Here is a 17,232-nt window from a genome sequence, read left to right as displayed (position 1 = left end):
TTGGCCTTCTTACAGACGCCTAAATTACCATCATGCTGTTTTGACTCTAAATGAGTAATATTAATATTCTATAGGATGCTGTCATGTTATTCTGACCCATGCAGTAAAGGACATTTACAAAAATAAAGTCAAGCTACATATGAAAATAATTCCAAAAAGGGACCCCTGGGTGGCTCAGTGGTTGACTACCTTGCCTTTGGCTAAGGTCATGATCCTGGGATCCTCAGGTCCCGGGATCGAGTCCCACATCAGGGCTCCCCATGGGAAGCCTGCTTTTCCCTCTGCCTATGTCTCTGCCTCTCTCTCTCTCTCTCTCACGAATAAACAAAATCTTAAAAAAAAAAAAAAAATAGTTCCAAAATCATCTTGATAAGATCCTTTTATTTAAAACAATGAACAAACAAAAAAGGCTTAATATTTTGCCATTTCTTGACCTGCAAGTTGTACGACTTCATCAGTTCAGTAGTTTTACTTTGGAAACTTTCTAACATGATCATTTTTTTTTCGTTTTATACATCTTACACTGCTCAAGTGTTTTCTATTTCTCAATCTAATCTAAGCTCAGAATCTCAAACCTAAGTTCTCATGGAGGCCAGTCCTAGCTCCACACCAAGCCCCCTGCAGTGACTGGTTCCCCTCCCCCTCTGCACCCCCAGTCTCCACCTCTCCTCTCCAACGTCCCCTTAGTGTCCCCTTAGTCAGGGCTCACCTCGGCTGGCTGCCCAACTCCAACTGCTCTGACTTTTTGCCTCTAGTCCCTCTTCAACTGCAATCCATCACATGTTGCCAAACTAACCTTTCAACTCCATTCCATCACGTAATGGGAGTCAGGATCTAACACTCTGAACTTCCAATTTCGCCATAGCCCACACCCTCCTTGTCTATCCAAACCCTGCTCCTTTCTTCCTGACCAACTCTGATCCTCCCAGAGCCAGACGGCCATACTTGGCCACGCTCAGCCACACCGGACTGACCCAGGGGCAGCGAGGAGGAGGGGACAGGTCCACAGCAGTGGCTGTGTCCTCCTCCAGCTCCTATTTTCCTGGGAAGGGCCCTGGGCATCAAAGTGCCCTGTGCTGGCCCCTGCAGGCTGCTCTCGGCTGGCCCACCCGTTCCTTGCCAGGACCCTTTGCTGACAGTGTCTCCCGTGATTTTGTTTGTGTTATTTGTCAGCTATCTCAAGCTACCAAAAGGCAGTGCAAGCCAGATCTCATGGTTTCCTTCTCCATTCCCAAGCCCTGCACTGGCTGCTTCCAGGTGTTACTAGGCTGACAGCATCACACCTTTTAGCACTTAATTGCACACTGTGCTGTCCTGTTCCACATTGTCATATGTGGGTTAATCTCACTTCCTAGCTATGGATAACAATTTCAGTACCTCCCACAGAACTAATCATTCTACATGGGCACACCTTCACAAACATCTAAGTCATATGAAAAAGACAACAAAAATATTCTGAAGGTCTGCATCCTCATAATTCTATTACCTTTGAAAGGAGTTCATGAGAATAACAGCTTTCACCAGGCACATTCCAGATTTCCAAAAACCAAAGAGATTTTATTATAAACCTCACACAGAAATTGCCATTTTCTCTTTAGAGATGTAAATCTGAAAACATTATTGAATTTTTCCCTGCCGTTACTGGCCATGTCTTTGCATTCATTAAAGTCTTTCCTAGAATTGACTTGGGTACAGCCCTTTATGTAAAAGCTCACAGTGACATGAATTCAGATAGGTCCAGCTTTCTGTAACCCATTCCTAAAAGCCTGATGAACTCACAGCGAGCTCATAAGTCAGGCATCCTCCTGGGTTCTGGTGTTACTGAATGGTTCCTCATGCCACCATCACCCACTCCAGTAGGTACTTAGGTCATGCTCACTTCAGCAAGCAATTTTCTCCCAAAAGGATTTCAGGAGCCACTTTAACAGTTTCCCTCCAACACAATATTAGAATATGGACATTACCGCGCACTGGATTAACCCACAGTGAATCGTAAGTACCAAATCAAAACAACGCCACCATGGAGAAACACGTTTGGATCAAATGCCAAGACCATGGCAATGGGGTCTGAGGAGGTCAGAATAACTCTCACCTCCTCTTCCCCACCCACGTTCTGAACTAACTGGGAGACAGCCAAGCAAGAGGAGCCGCCTGCCACCCTGCCACGGAGAAGGCCGGCAAGGCCTCAGGCACAGGCACAAGGCCTGGCGCCGCCTGCGCTTGTCAGGCCCAGCTGCACACGGAGGCCTCTCTCTGGAGGCCGCCGCGCAAGGAGCAGCAGGGCCCGTGCTCTGCGGGAAGCCGCGCCCCAGAGCAGGCTCCCTCTGAACTCCCGGGGCGGTGTGTGGGATGCTGGATGCCAGCGGGGGCCACCAGGCACAGAAGGTAGACGCGGACGCGGGTTACTGCTCTGCTCTCCTTCAGGGCAAGCAACAAGGGCGGGCTGGGCCTGTGCTCTAATGGCCGAGCAGGCATCCCGGAGAGTGCGCTATAGTGGAAGAAGCAGGGATGCCGGGGCACAAGGCTGGGGCACCTCCAAGAGAAGGAGGCAGCCAGGATCTGGGGAGCCAGGAACTGCTGACGTTCAGTGCAGGCATCAGGTGGAGAGTTGGGATCCAAGAGAAAGAGCTGCTTTCGGGTTTTCGGGACTTTGCTATGCTTCGGCAGAAAGGAGGAGACGTGAGGAAGACTTAGGTTTTAGACCAGATGGGGACATTAAATTAAGGACAGAAGTATGAGAGACGTGCCAGAAACAAAAACATAGACTCAAGAGTTCCTCGTGTAGAAACGAGAGCTGAGGCCGTGGGCCGGACCTAGACCCAAGAGCAGACCAAGGCGGAAACCCTAAGAGCAGGTTGTCCGCAGGGAGAGGACAGAGAGGACGGATGGTTAGTGGGCGCTGAGCCGGAGAGGGAGGGAGGAGGTGAGAGACGGCCTCCACGCCGAGGCCTGCTTTCACCCTCTCAACGTGAGCACCGTGTCTCTTCTGCAGAATTACACTAACAAGTCCTCACAGACAGCACTAGCCCACTCGCCAAATTACATTTTGAGAGGACTCTCATTTTAAAGTTATTACATGCCCTTGGAAACGATACTGGCTCGCACTGGGCTGCCCAAAAATAGTACTGCAGCGTGTTAACCTATTCGTCTCTCATACCTCCACCGCAGAAACTGGAACTACACATAAAACAAATGTTTAATTATTCTGTGGCAGGAAAGAAAATGAAATGTAACAACTAAATACTAAACAACCTACTCCCTCTCCTATTTAACGCCACCTTTAAAGTGTACTATGCTTTTAAACTCTTAACCCATATGTCCATCTTCACCTTTCCTACGAACTGGCTTGTCAAATAGCAACTATACTTCACTCATTTGCATGTAAGAGAATAAACAGTAGTTGCAACATTGAAAAAAACATTGTAAGAATATATCAGTTGGATTTCCTTTTTTCTAAATTGTTTTGTATTTCCCAGGTATACCCATTGTGTAACTAATACATCTGTCTAAATGTGTAGTTTTTTTAGAGTGTGTCAGAAACACCTAGAAAAAAGAGCAGATTTTAGATGGCCCACAGAGATTCCGATTCAGTAGGATGGGAGTGGGGGAACCTGCATTTTTAAAGGCACCCCAAATGACTGTGTTAATGGTAAAGCATAACAAGTATCTCTTTTATTAGTTATTCTAATCTTACCACATGAACTTTTAAAATAACAACATAAAATTTTAAAAATCACTGAAATAGACTCATTTTATGGGTCTCTGGAAGAAAACATGAAAAAGCTACCTCAGCCCAGCTCACCACTCTACTCTTCCTTAAAGACCAACAGATGCATTAGTTCTGCAAAGCAACCTTATATACCTTCTGAATCCTGGCAAGGTAGGGGGCAGAAGGCTGAAGGCAGAAAGGAGGAGTAAAAACATTGTTAAAAAGCTGCATTTCTGCCCCTAGAATGATGGACGAGTGTTCTTACCTGCAACCTTCTCAAAGCAGTGAGAAAAGAGAAAGGTGGAGTTCCCCTCACAAAGGAGAACATTGGGAGAGTAAGAAATACACAAGTCAGTTTCACAGGGATACGAATTAATGCTGTCGTGCTTTGAATCATTTGAATCATTGACCCATTTTCTCACCTCTAGCCTAGCAGGTGAAACAAGTCAAATCTCTCAGCTGGCCAAGCAGTCATTTTTAGAGAAGGCAAAGGTAATAAACAGTCATTTTTCAGGTCTGCCAAGGGAAGACATTATTATTATTATCATCACAGCAGTGACCCATAAAGGAAAATACCAATGATGTGGGCATTTCCCGAGGTTCTGAAAAACCTGAGCCACAGAGGATGGCAAGCAACCATTCTGCTCGCAAAAGCCTGGGTTTCCATGCAGCATCTTGGACAGCACACTGCCTTTCACTCACCACATAGAGACAGTCAAACAACACTACGACACACACTTGCCAGCTGCAGCACAGTGGCACCGCCTGCCAGCCAGCAAGTCAGCGCCAGCAGTGTCACCACCGGTGGGCTCAACCGTGTGGGGAAATTACCCGACTATGCTACTGTACTGTGTCCTTACAAATGTATTTGACAGCACATAAGACAGAGTCCTCCTTATCCTGCTGGACTCTAGCAGCTAAATGGAAGGGCTCTCAGCAGCCCGTACTAGCCACAGAGTTCCTTCTAAACAGCCCAGGTGTTTATTTTTGTTTTTTAATGAGAAGGAAAATGGAAAATTTAAAAATGTTAATTCTAATGATAAACCCAGCTCCGAAACTTAACACAACCAAGACAAAAATTTAAATTGCAATCGTACAAAAAATGGTAAAACTTGTTTCAACTAGAGGCTCACTGTTTTTAAGCTAGTCAACAGTTTCTTCAGTTGTAAAGGGGGAAAAAAACTGCAAACATGAAGACGATCTAGAAACCTATCACCATAGAATATTTCTATGAGGCAAAGTAGTATTAGCATTTTGGACTTTTTCTTTTCCTTTTAAAACTCCTCTAAAAAAAGAAACACACATCTACCCCATAACACACAAGTCTACTGATGTATATACATTTGAATTCTATACCTATTTAAACCATGCAGTGTATGGTTGGAGAAGATGGCCTGCTGCCTTGCAAGTTAGAAGAAGAAGATTACAAGAAGGACACATATTCACCCAAAATAATGCATCTATGAAGAACAAGGGACTGTGAGCCTAAGTCTTGTCCTGGTTCCTGCCTAGGCAATGCAAGTCCTATGAAATGAGGAAAAGATGTTAAGTGAATTACATCCTGGATAAACACTGGGAAGGAACGTTCAGGGAAGCCAATTCTATAGCAAGCCGAATACTCTGATGTTGGCTCTATCTTGGACTGGTAAACAAAAACAGGGCTGAGACACCAGTAAGTCTCGCAACGAGCATATGTCTTATTAGGTTGAAAGCATTCACAATTAATACAACATCTGAGGAAAAGAAACTTCACTGACTACAATCCATTAATAGACAACTTTCTGCCTCTCGATTTCTCTCCAGGAGGCAACCTTCCAAAGCAAAGGTATGTAAGATCTTGATAAACTCATTCTATCCTTCTAAGGACTACTACATCTGTTTGATGGAACCATCCAAAGCAACTTCTGCAGAGAGGTTAATGCCACAGGCTACTCAATGAGCCTGTCCTGATTTGCACCCCAACTCCACCTCCAACAGTTGTGATTTGGGGAAAATTCATTAAACAATCTCTAGAATTCCATTCCCTCACCTATAAATGGCAAGTATTGTTCCTACCTCAGCATTTTCTGTTGTTTTAAGATTTTATTTATTTGAGAGGGAGAGGGACAAAGAGAGAGGGAGAAGCAGACTCCCTGTCCAACAGGGAGTGCAGGGACCCTAGCCCAGGACCTCAGGATCACAACCCAAGCCAAAGTCAGACGTTTAACAGACTAAGCCACCCAGGCACCCCTCTACCTCAGCGTTTCGGTTAATCCTACTTCAGGATTCAGTGAAACCAGTTCATGTAAATAAGGAGTTTAGCAAAATGTGAACTCACAAAAAGTCCATGCTCTGTAAACGTTAGCTACTGACATCAAGCCCTTAGAGTCAGTCACGTTAAGAAACCTTTTTTTTTTTTTTAAGAAACTTTGATTTTGATACAATTTCCCAACCTGCAGTAAAGATGTAAGAACAGTACAAGGAACTCCCATGCATCCATATTTATCAACTGTTTACATTTTGCCTGACCATCCCAGAGCCTTACCCTTCCAGAGCAAGGGAACCCTCCTCATTCTCTTGTGGCTACTTCAAGCCCTGGCCCCAAATCTACTTTCACTTTAGATGCCATCTTATTTCTTCCTTAAGTAATAAGGAGAACTTGGAGAGGACAGGACTGAATTCAATGTTCAGCAACTTGAAGACCAAAAGCTACAGATTGTGAGAACACCCTATAGCTCTCCAGTCTGAACTGGGAATTTATAATACTCCAGAACTGACTAAGTATGCCCACACAAGTGACTGTCCAAGATAACACCATCCAGCATTTTTGGAGAAGCACAGGCTTGGGGGAAAGAAGGAACTAACTGGTTTGCTGGCAGGACAGCCACCATTTAGGCTGCAGACAGGTATCTCACAGCTCAAAGGAACTAGTCCTATGATAACTCAGCTGTCTCTCAGTAACCAATATGAAGTTAGCTAAATAACATCTAGTTATACACCAGGACAAGGGCACATGTAATTTTATGTCTACACCTGAGGAAAAGTGAAAATGTTATGGTCAATCACTACTATAGGCCACTCATTATTTTCTAGTCATAATTTAGAATTATGGGGATTTTTTAAAGTAAAAATAAAATCAAGATACATGGTTTGATAAGCTCAATGATTAAGAGTGAGCTAATAATAATAACTATCAAAACAATAGTAACTATTCAATACATAGACCACATGCTATACCAAGTGCTTTAGGTAAAGTATCTCACTTAACCCTGGGTAGGTAGATTCACCCTCTGATCCATCTGATATCAGAACTCAAGTTCTCAGCCACCACAGAATAAAACCTCCATAAGAACAAATGTTCTGGGCAGTCCGGTGGCTCAGCGGTTTAGCGCTGCCTTCAGTCCAGGGCATGATCCTGGAGACCCGGGATCAAGTCCCATGTTGGGCTTCCTGCATGGAGCCTACTTCTCCCTCTGCCTGTGTCTCTGCCTCTCTCTCTGTATCTCTCATGAATAAAGAAAAATCTTTAAAAAAAAAAAAAAAAAAAAAAAAAGAACAAATGTTCTGGGGCACCTGGGTGGCTCAATGGTTGAGCATCTGCCTTTGGCTCAGGTCCTGATCCCGGGGTCCTGGGATCGAGTCCCACATCAGGCTCCCCGCAGGAAGCCTGCTTCTCCCTCAGCCTGTGTCTCTGCCTCTCTCTGTGTTTCTCATAAATAAATAGATAAAATCTTAAAAAAAAAAAAAAAAAAAAAAGAACAAATGTTCTCACCTCCAAGGGAGAGGAAAGGCATGAGGAGTTAAAGGCACAGGACCCAGTCATTTTAGGGGCCAAGACATATGGCTTCACAAATACAGCAGCACAGACGGAGGGAAGTGTGGACAGAAATAACCTGGACTGATTGGATACAGCAAGAGGGTATCATATAGGATTACAGGGTGTTGCCAGTATTTTTAACAGACCTTTGCCTTTTAAGACACAAATGATGGTCTCAGAGCTGGTTGAGGACACAACCGAGCAAGATGCTTACACATGCAGTTTCTGGACACTGGCCAATCTAGATTCAAATTCCTCCTCCATCACTTGCTAGAATTGTAAGGCCCTGGGCAATTTAACCTCTCAACCCAGGTCTCCTCATCTATAAAATGGAGATGACAATTCTACTTATTTCCTAGGTTCTGATAGGTAAATGAAACAATCCATTAAAACACTTGGCATAATGTCTCCTTGACTGGAAATGCTCAATAACTAACCATTGGTTAGTACCTATGGGTTATTACTGTTATATGTAATGCTGTTTTGTTATTTCTACACCATTTCAGCTGATTGCTCCAATACACATGTAATAGAAAAATAAAAGTTTATTAATTTATTTTTATTTTTTTTTAATTTTTTATTTATTTATGATAGTCACACAGAGAGAGAGAGAGAGAGAGAGAGAGAGGCAGAGACATAGGCAGAGGGAGAAGCAGGCTCCATGCACCGGGAGCCCGACGTGGGATTCGATCCCGGGTCTCCAGGATCGTGCCCTGGGCCAAAGGCAGGTGCTAAACCACTGCGCCACCCAGGGATCCCAAGTTTATTAATTTAATCAAGATTTTTAAAATCTCAAGATGAGTCTGCATGATTTTTCTGACAAGATCAATACACCTGCAATTGGCCAAAGCAAAATTCCCAGTGCAAAACAAGGTCAAGTACACAAGAATATAAAATACTGCAATAGAGAGGTTTCAAAAAAGTTCACCTTGAGGATACGGGCTTAACAGTTTCAATATGTTAGTCCCATCCATAAATAAAGTAATTTCTAGACCCATACACTTTAAAACACATCACCAACCAAGGCATATTTTTGATTGTACACCTGTGCTCAAATTGATTTTATTATTCACTTAGTGCAATGGCAGGAACTACCTTGGAAACTAAAGCATGCTTAGAATTCTATAAAGGACTTTTACTATTTGCCTCTTAGTGTCACGTTAAAGATAACAGTTGTTGGGTGTGTTTAAATAATAGTACACTCGCTAATTATATTTTAAATATCAACAGAACAGATTCTGCTATGGATATCTTACAGAATAGAAGAACAAAAGTGGACTCTTTAAAAGATTAAAGCAGCCCCCCGGCTTGCCATGGAACTAAGGGGAAAAAATTAATTACTGAAGTATCATGTATCCTTTACCAGACCTACTGCAACTAGAGTGTGAAAATCTCTATTTTAAGCGATGGATACCAGGGAGAGTATATGACATGTCAGAACTAACACAGGTGTCTAATTCCCTGCCTTTCCCTACACAAAGTCTCAATGTGGCAATCCAGGTCCCAGTTGTCCACATGATGACGATGGCTCTCTGCGTGACCTGCCCCCCATCCCACCCCATACATGAGATACACGGTGGAAAACTCAAACCTGCTATCTCATTGGCCTTGTGGGGTGGAGGTGGGAGGGGGCAGGATAAATAAACATCCTCTTTATTCTTCCACTAAAACCCACATCACAGGAACCTGTGTGCAGCTTTCCATTTAGTGTCTACACCTCTGAAAAGACAATGATTTCTTAAACTGTAAGAATACACTGTTGATGAGACCAGACAAGGAAATCTATTTTTTAAAGTTTTTCAAAAACCTGGAACTACCAAGTTGAAGAAATAGCGTAATAAGTAAATTGCCGCAGAGTAGCTGACAACAGTCTATCAGAAGGTTGAGTAAGCATGTCAAGCTTTTCTACTATTCCACCGCAGGTAACATACCACTCCTGGGTTTTAAACTTATCCAAATAATCGCTCATAACAACTAGAAGTAAAATTTTCAGATGAAGCATGTCCTTACGATCAAAGTCCCTAAATTTGCCTGTGAAGCCACACAATCTTGCCTACCCTGAATGAGACAGGAAGAACTCTAGTAGACTTGAACATGTCACAGTGTCCACCAGAGAAGCCTATAGGGATCAAAGTCCACGTAAGCATCTTTGACATCAACCCCCTACCCAAAGGCAGTGAGTCCCAGGAAGGATGTCTGTATGCACACCGAGATCAAAGTCTGATTTATAACCAAAATAAATGGGTAATATTGTTACTTACATAAACTAACACAAAAATACAGACATTTCCCTCAAAAACTATTTCAAGATAAATGTTCAGGATTTTCATAATTTACCTTATTAGAAGCTTTTCTCGATTTATCAGTTAGCATCTCTTACTTGCTACCAACCATGCAGTATATAGTCCACTTTCTATAATAATTGAACAAAATGGCTTTTAAGATAATTTACACCACAAAGTTATACATCCTCGACTGAAAAATAAGTAAATATTCTGACCCAGGATGGTATTTTCTCCACAATTATTTAAGCATTGCATTCATTTCTACTATACCCATGTAGAACTGCAACCAGCTCCTAAAATACAACTAACACCCTTCACTGAGCACAGTGGGACCCACCGGCTATCTGCTGGAAACCCAAGCACCTTGTGTCAATACCTAACTAGCAACAGAAAGCCACCACCCACAATGTGGAAACACAGAAGAACAAAATGTGGCAAAGTCCAACCACCATAGGATTCTATTCTCAGTGTATGAGGAGCAAACTCCTACAGAGTGCTACATCATCTCAGGTAAGTCACAAAGTGCCATATATTTGGTAAATAGCAAAGGTTCCCGCCCCCCATTTTATCGACGCTCACCAGCACTCCTCAATGGACTCACTATTCACCATCTTTTTGGGGAAGCTAGCAAGTCATTTTGGAAAATTTTGGAACACCACTAGCAACAGAAAGAAAGCTGAGCTACTCCCTCAGTCGTACGCTGTAAGAACTGGTAGGTTACCCTCCTCGAACCAGGTCCTCAACAGGTGCTCCCTGCCTCAGGGAACAGCATAGCATCACCAGCCAGTCAGCTAGGCATGCAGCGTGTATGCCAGAAACCTACATTCCTGGATACCTTCTCCCTGAGCAAATCTATTGAGTCCTATTCATTGAGCCTCCTAAAGATTTCTCAGCCGGGTCCACATTACTCCATCCCCACAGCCACTACTTGGTCCAGACCATAACTGTTTCCCCTTCACATGGACCACAACAACAGCACATGGACCACAACAGCAGCTGGATGCCGTCCCTAACCCATTCCACCTCTTCTGCCCCACCCACCAACTCAATCTTCCTCAGAAAATAAGTCTGTTCATGTCAAATGCTGTGAAACACTCATCAGTGGCCCTGCAACTTCTTTGTAAATCCCCAATTCCAATATTCCATGGGCCCCACCCAAGCTGGCCTCTGCCTGTCTCCTGAGTCTCATCTAGCTCCTCTCTGTAGACCTCAAACACACGACCTCCCTGTAGCTTGGCTAATGCTACCCCTCCTCTTGTAACACCATTTAGATGGCAGTGCTAAAGACACTTCCTAAGGGGTGATAGCCCAGACAGCTAGATGAACCCCCCAAAGTCACTCTCACTCCTCCAAATACGCACCACATAGCACCTAGAACAGTGCAGTTGCTTTATTTATGTTTTGTCTGGCTCTACCACGTCTTAGACCCACCCAGGTGTCTCGTGGCACCACAGCATTCCCAACACAGCACCTTTCAGGTGGCAGGTACCCAATGAATAGGTGAATTGATGAACAAGAAAAGAGATAAACCAGGAGAGCTGATCGTAGTCGAGTCATTTGCCCCTAGAGCCAAGCCTGACCCGTACAGCACTGTGGCGGTTAAAAGGGCCACTAAAGAAAGTGTCACCAATACCACACTGGCAGAAACAAGCAAGCCCAAGTACCAATCAGCCTTTGAGTGCCAAGCTATGCTTCTGTATTCCCATTCTACATTTTTTTTTAACAGAACCCTCTAAAAATACCCCGCTGACAAAACAATCATGTTTTCAGTCACCTAACGTTAGTTAAAAGGTACAGAAATCTAGTTACGGTAATGAATACAAGCTTCTAAAATGAAAACAGTAATCAAATCTTGGAATAATTATCTCTGCATTTTCCTAGATGGATAATCATAGTTTTACAAAAAACAAAAAACCTCCAAACCATCACATAGTAGAGACAAATAAATTATTATTGGCATAAAAACCCCTTTAAGAGCGATGTTAAATTCTTAAACCAAAGGTACTTTTGATCAGAACCTAAGGGGGAAAGATACTCTTCCAGAGGCAGCTCAGTCATCCAACAACAGCAGCAACAACAAAAAACCCAGTACCTCCCCTACACAGGCACCAAGCTAGGCACCCTTGAAAACAGCCACGACCAAGACAGCTCAGCGCTAACTGGGTGACCAGCCAGAGGCAGCTCATCTAATTAATCTCTCTGGGCTTTAGTTTCTTAATCTGTAAAATGAGAAAGTTAGACCAGCTCTCTAAGGTTCTCTCACTCTAAATATCCATAAAGATTCACCACTGATTATAAGACAAATTTCTATTCGACAGTATCATGATGATTTCCTACTTCTGTTTATCATTTTCGTCACAAAGGTGTGGTCTCATTTAAGAATTTTATTGATGAAAGGAAAATATAAAAGAGCACTAGTAGAGTTTTTAATTACCTTCCCAGCTCCTGACTACCACCATAATCATCTATGGACTTCTGCCATAATTGCAAACCAATCTGAAATGCAACATGACATCTATTTTTTGTAGAAAAATTAAGTGATCATTTACTCCCAATTTCTCTTATACTTTAACATCATCTGTCATCGTTGAATATCAAAGGATTTTTTTTAAGAAGTAATACAAAACAATAAAGTTTTCTAGGGGGGAAAAAAAGGAAAATTGTATCACCCAAGTAAAGCTATAATGGCTTTAGAAACCTGATAAGATACGACACTAAACTCCGAATTTCTAATGACATAAAAAGAAAATAGCTTTTTTTTTAAAGATACACAAACACGTCCATATGAATGGACAAGACAATGAAAGAGTCACACGGGGCCAACGTGTTCCTGACATCATCTCAACATCATCCATCTAGTTCACATCTAGAAACCATCTGAATACTGAAAGTAAATCACTTTCTTACAAAGTGGAAATTAAGGGTCTTTTTTTTTTTTTTTGTAGTCACTTTACTCAGCACTGACTAAGCATTTTTATTCTTGCAATGCCATATTTATAGATGTTTATAAGACGGTCAGTCATGTTGTGTGCTATCAAATCGGAAAGGCCATATATGGATAATAAAGGATGAAAGATAACTACTGCCTCCAAAGTTAATCTCAAAAGTTAAATGTGGGTATTTGGTTACTTAAAGAACTCTCTCTCCTACTCGACAGGAAACTCTCTGAGGGAAAGCACTGCCTCTTATTTGTCATTTATACACTGAAAGGCTTACCAATGATTGATTACTGAAACAAAGAGTAAATAAATGGATGGTAACTTACAGCAAGCCAACTTTCTTAAGCACGGGTAATAAAATGTAAGCCTAGGTATGAAACGACTACTCTAAACTTGGCACTTAGGTTGCTCTTAAGGGTCACACAGCTCATACACTGAACCACTCAGACTGTATTCTTTCACAGATAAAAAAACAAAAAAAAAAAAAACAAAAAACACTCCTCGTCTTCCTTTGACCTAATTGCTTAAAAACCATACTATAAATATTACATTCTCGGCTGTATTTGTATGAGAAAAAAAGTTGTAGCATTTCTCTGATACGTTACTATAAAGGTACTCCTCATGGTATTCATTTTAGCTCAGTAAAAGACTCTCATGAAAAAAAGTTTGGGAAATAGTCCTGTAAGTCCCCCTGATTAAAAACTAAACCAAGTACAGGTGAATCTATGAAAGTTCTATTTTAAAACTAAGTTACTAGATGCATTTTAAACTTGACTTCTACATTTTAAGCTTGGGGGAAAAGGCATCATTTTTTCCTCAAAAGAGGAAAATAGTGTTTGAGCTGTTAAACCATCGCTATCACGTATACACAACCTGCATCATTTCTCTATCCTGACTTCCATGTCAAGAAACAGAAAAGGAAGTAATTTTTTAAATCAGCTTAAAAATACACCTATTGATTATTAAACCAAGATAACCAGAGTTTGGAATTCCCATGCTGGTCTATATTTCTTACCTAAAAATGCATTTGAATCTTTAGAAACCTAGAATAGAATTCCTCAGGCTTCAACTTACTGGCTTGCCCAGAAAGCAGAAAAAAAAAAAAAAAAAAAAGAAAAAGAAAAAGAAAAGAACGTATCAAGAGGATATAAATTATAAAATACATAGTGCTGGGAAATAATTCTTAAGTGTCAAGTCATGGTGAGGAAATTCACCTGTTACAAGCCTCACAAAAATCCATAATCTTCCTTTTATCAGGTCATCAGAGAGGGGAGAACGCCATACTCCCACTGTGTGGCAAAATAAGAAAATTTGGTTCCTAAAACCGACTGCAAGTCCCTATCCGTTTCCATTTCCAAATTCTGTTTACTTTGTAACTTTTTTCTACAGTACAGATCTTTTTCCAGCGAAAATAAACTTTTCGTGAGCAAATCTGGAAGACATAAAATGTCTCCTACTTATTATCACCTAGAAAGGCAAACCGAGTACTGCTCCGTGCCCCAAGCATCTAGCTTTCAGCCTCTTTATTATCATTGTCAATGAATGGGCCCCAGTCAAATGAAAGCTGCCATTTTAGGGTAAAGACTGGAGGGCTTCTGTTGTGCAACAGCGAGACAAAAACACTCCGCGACAGATGTACTCTGGGGGCTGGGAGACGGATTCAACTTCATAAAATCGCTGCTCAAGTTATTCCTGAAATAAGAATCACCTAGTACTCACACATTACTACAATCTAAATAGAATTACAACTAGGATAAATTAGGTTCCCATGCTGTTAAGGTCGTAGTCACTAAGATTTGTTTGTCATCGTTAGAATGGGTCTGTGAGGAAATAAAGAGAACTATTTTTTTTTTTCCTATTTGATTATTACGTACAGTGAGTACTCCCCCTTCTCGTTATTGGGAGAGAATGGGGGGGGGGGACGACATACACTCAACCTCTTTGAAAGGTACTGCCCACCGCAAAGACGGCTTCAGTTAATATTTTTAGAAAATAAAAATCAGGGCCTTCACGTAAATCCTTCAAATTAAAATAGTCAACATGCCCCAGAAATGGAGCCCAGAGGATGGACGTATTTCAAGATAAGTTATTTAAATCGATTGCTAGATAATATACAATGGGAAACTAAAAAGTCTACTTAGCGAGTGGAGAGCTGGATAGTGTATCTAATTCTAGCAATTCAAAAGGAAACTCTCCATGTGGGTTGCTACTTTTCTTTTGTCCATTGTCTGTTCAGAAGAGGGGGGAAAAACTAGTTTAAAACCGAGGCGTGAACAGTCTCTAAAAGTGACCTCCGGGAAAACCGTCCGACCCCCCGCAGGAGCAGTCCCCGCGCCGCCCGCTCCACGGGGGCGCTCACAAAGCGGGCGGCCGGCCGGGACTTGGGGTGCGCTCCCACGGCGCGGGGCTCCTCGAGGCACGGCCATCCGGAGAAAGGCGGCTCGGTAATGATGGCTGCTCGGGGCCGGCGGCTCCTTCCCCGGAGCCTCCCGACCCCCCCACCCCCCACCCCGCCCGGGATCCGCCGCCCTCCCCGCCCCACCCCCCCCCCCACCCCCCGGCTGCGCTCGCCCCGCGCGGACGCGGCCGCCCCGCACCGCAGCCCCCCGGTGCCCGCGCCCCCGCGCCCCCGCGCCCCCGCGCCCCGCGCCCCCGGCGAGCCCAGTCCCCGGTGCGAACCAAACAAACAGCGCGTCCCCCGCCGCCCTCCTTCCTCTCCCCGCTGACCGCCTGGCCTCCAGCCACCTCGGCCGTTCGCGCTCCGAGCCGCGGATCCCTGCGGGGGCACAGCGCACCCGGGCCGCCTCGGGGGCCACCAGGAGACCCCCCCGGCGCTGACCCCCCGGCGGGGCCCGGCCCGGGGCGGGGAGCCGAGCGGCCTCGGGGGCTTAAAGTCGCTATTATGCAGCCGCCGCCGCCGCCGCCGCCGCCGCCGCCGCCGCCGGCCCGGCCAGCTCGGCAAGGTGGGGTCCCCTCCTCGCCGCGCCTCCCCGCGCTCGCCCCGGCCCCGCTCCCTTTCTTCTCCTCCTCGCGCACTTGGGAGCCGCCGGGGAGCCCCGGGGGCCCCCGGCTCCGGGCTCGCAACTCCCCGAGCGGCCGGCGCGGGTCGGGGTCCGGCGGGGTCGGCCGCCCCCCGCGCCGCGTGCTCGCGCCGCCCCCGCCCCCGCCCCCGCCCCCGCCCCCGCCCCACGCGGCGGCCCCCGCGCACTTTCCCCGCCGCCGGCCCACCTCGCCCGGCCGCCGTCCGCGCCGCGCCGGGAGGGACGCACTTTGTTCGCGCCGGTGCGGCCGCCGCTCCCGGCGAGCGCGGCGTGGTCGGTCCGGGGCGGGGGCGGGGGCGGGGGCGGGGGCGGGGGTCGCCGCCGTCCCCGAGCCGCCGCCGCCGCCGCCGCCGCTCAGCCGCCCCGCGCCCGCGCGCCCATCGCCCACTCGCACTTGAGTTGGAGCCCAACTTTTCCTCCTTCCTTTTTCTTTCGATCGGAGCCGGCAACTCGTGCTCGGCGCCGGCGGGAGGAAACGCGCTCGCGCTCCCCCGCGCGCAGACACGCTCCCTCCTGTCCCCGTCCCCGTCCCCGTCCCCGTCCCCGTCCCCGTCCCCCCCCACGCCGGCAGCACAACAAAAAGCCATTTACATGCGAGGAAGTGACCCTCGGCCGGACCGCGCGCCCCCGCCGCCGCCGGCCCCGCGGACGCAGGCAAAAGTTGGGGCGCGGGCGGCGCTCGGGGCGCGGGTTCGGGGCCCGCGGGCGGCGGTGGAGGCGGGGGCGGCGGCGGCGGCGACACGGCCCGGGCGGCGCTGCGCTCCTGCGCCCACCCGGCCCCCGGCCCCCGCCCGCGCCCCGCGCCCCGCACACGCCCAACTCCTCGCTCCCAACTCCTCGCGCGGCCCCGGCCCCGGCCCCGGCCCCGGCCCCGGCCCGGAGCGATTTCCTGCCGCCGCCCCTCCCGGAGGCGCCCGGCGAACTCTCGCGCTCACCGGGTCGGTCGGGAGGCTCCTCCGCTGCCCCGCGCCGAGGGCACAGCACAACGCAGGACGGGCTCCGGAGTTGGCTCGGCGGCCGCGGCCGGGGGGCTCATCCACGGGCGCGGAGTTGGCCGGCGCGGACGGGGCTCTGGCGAGTTTCAGGGTCTCCGGGTCCCCGGGCCGCCTCCTCAGCGGCGCTCCTTTGTGTAATTCCACTCGATTCAAGTTTAATCCGATAGTTCCCGAGCACGAGCGCGTCCGCACTACCGCGGCTCAGCCCCCGCGCCGCCGCCGCCGCCGCCGCCGCCGCCGCCACCGCTGCCGCCGCCGCCGCCGCCGCCGCCGCCGCGGCCCCAGCACGCCAGCGCCTGCGCGCGCCCGGCAGCCGCGCGTGCCCGAGGCCGCGGGGCCGCGCGCGCCCGCCGCCGGCTCCCTCCGCGCCGCGCCCGCGCCCGCGCCCCCGCCCGCGCCCCCGCCCGCGCCCCCGCCCGCGCCCGCGCGCCGCCACCTGACGTCAGGCGCGCCTGGCATAATTTATG

General features: G+C 47.0%; 1 protein-coding gene across 1 annotated transcript in view; it reads right to left on the bottom strand.

Annotated features, from left to right (window-relative positions):
* CHD7 (chromodomain helicase DNA binding protein 7) overlaps nt 1-17,006 on the bottom strand; it is a 191,545-nt gene extending 174,539 nt beyond the window's left edge. The window contains exon 1 of the mRNA XM_038579376.1: nt 16,706-17,006. The gene's annotated coding sequence lies outside the window, so the exon portion shown is untranslated. The remainder of the gene's footprint in view (nt 1-16,705) is intronic.
* Nucleotides 17,007-17,232: the final 226 nt, after the last annotated feature.

The sequence above is a fragment of the Canis lupus genome, chromosome 29 (genome assembly GCF_011100685.1).
Source record: "Canis lupus familiaris isolate Mischka breed German Shepherd chromosome 29, alternate assembly UU_Cfam_GSD_1.0, whole genome shotgun sequence".
Taxonomy (NCBI): domain Eukaryota; kingdom Metazoa; phylum Chordata; class Mammalia; order Carnivora; family Canidae; genus Canis; species Canis lupus.
Note: the sequence above shows the minus strand (reverse complement) of the source record. Positions and strands in the feature narration are given on the sequence as shown.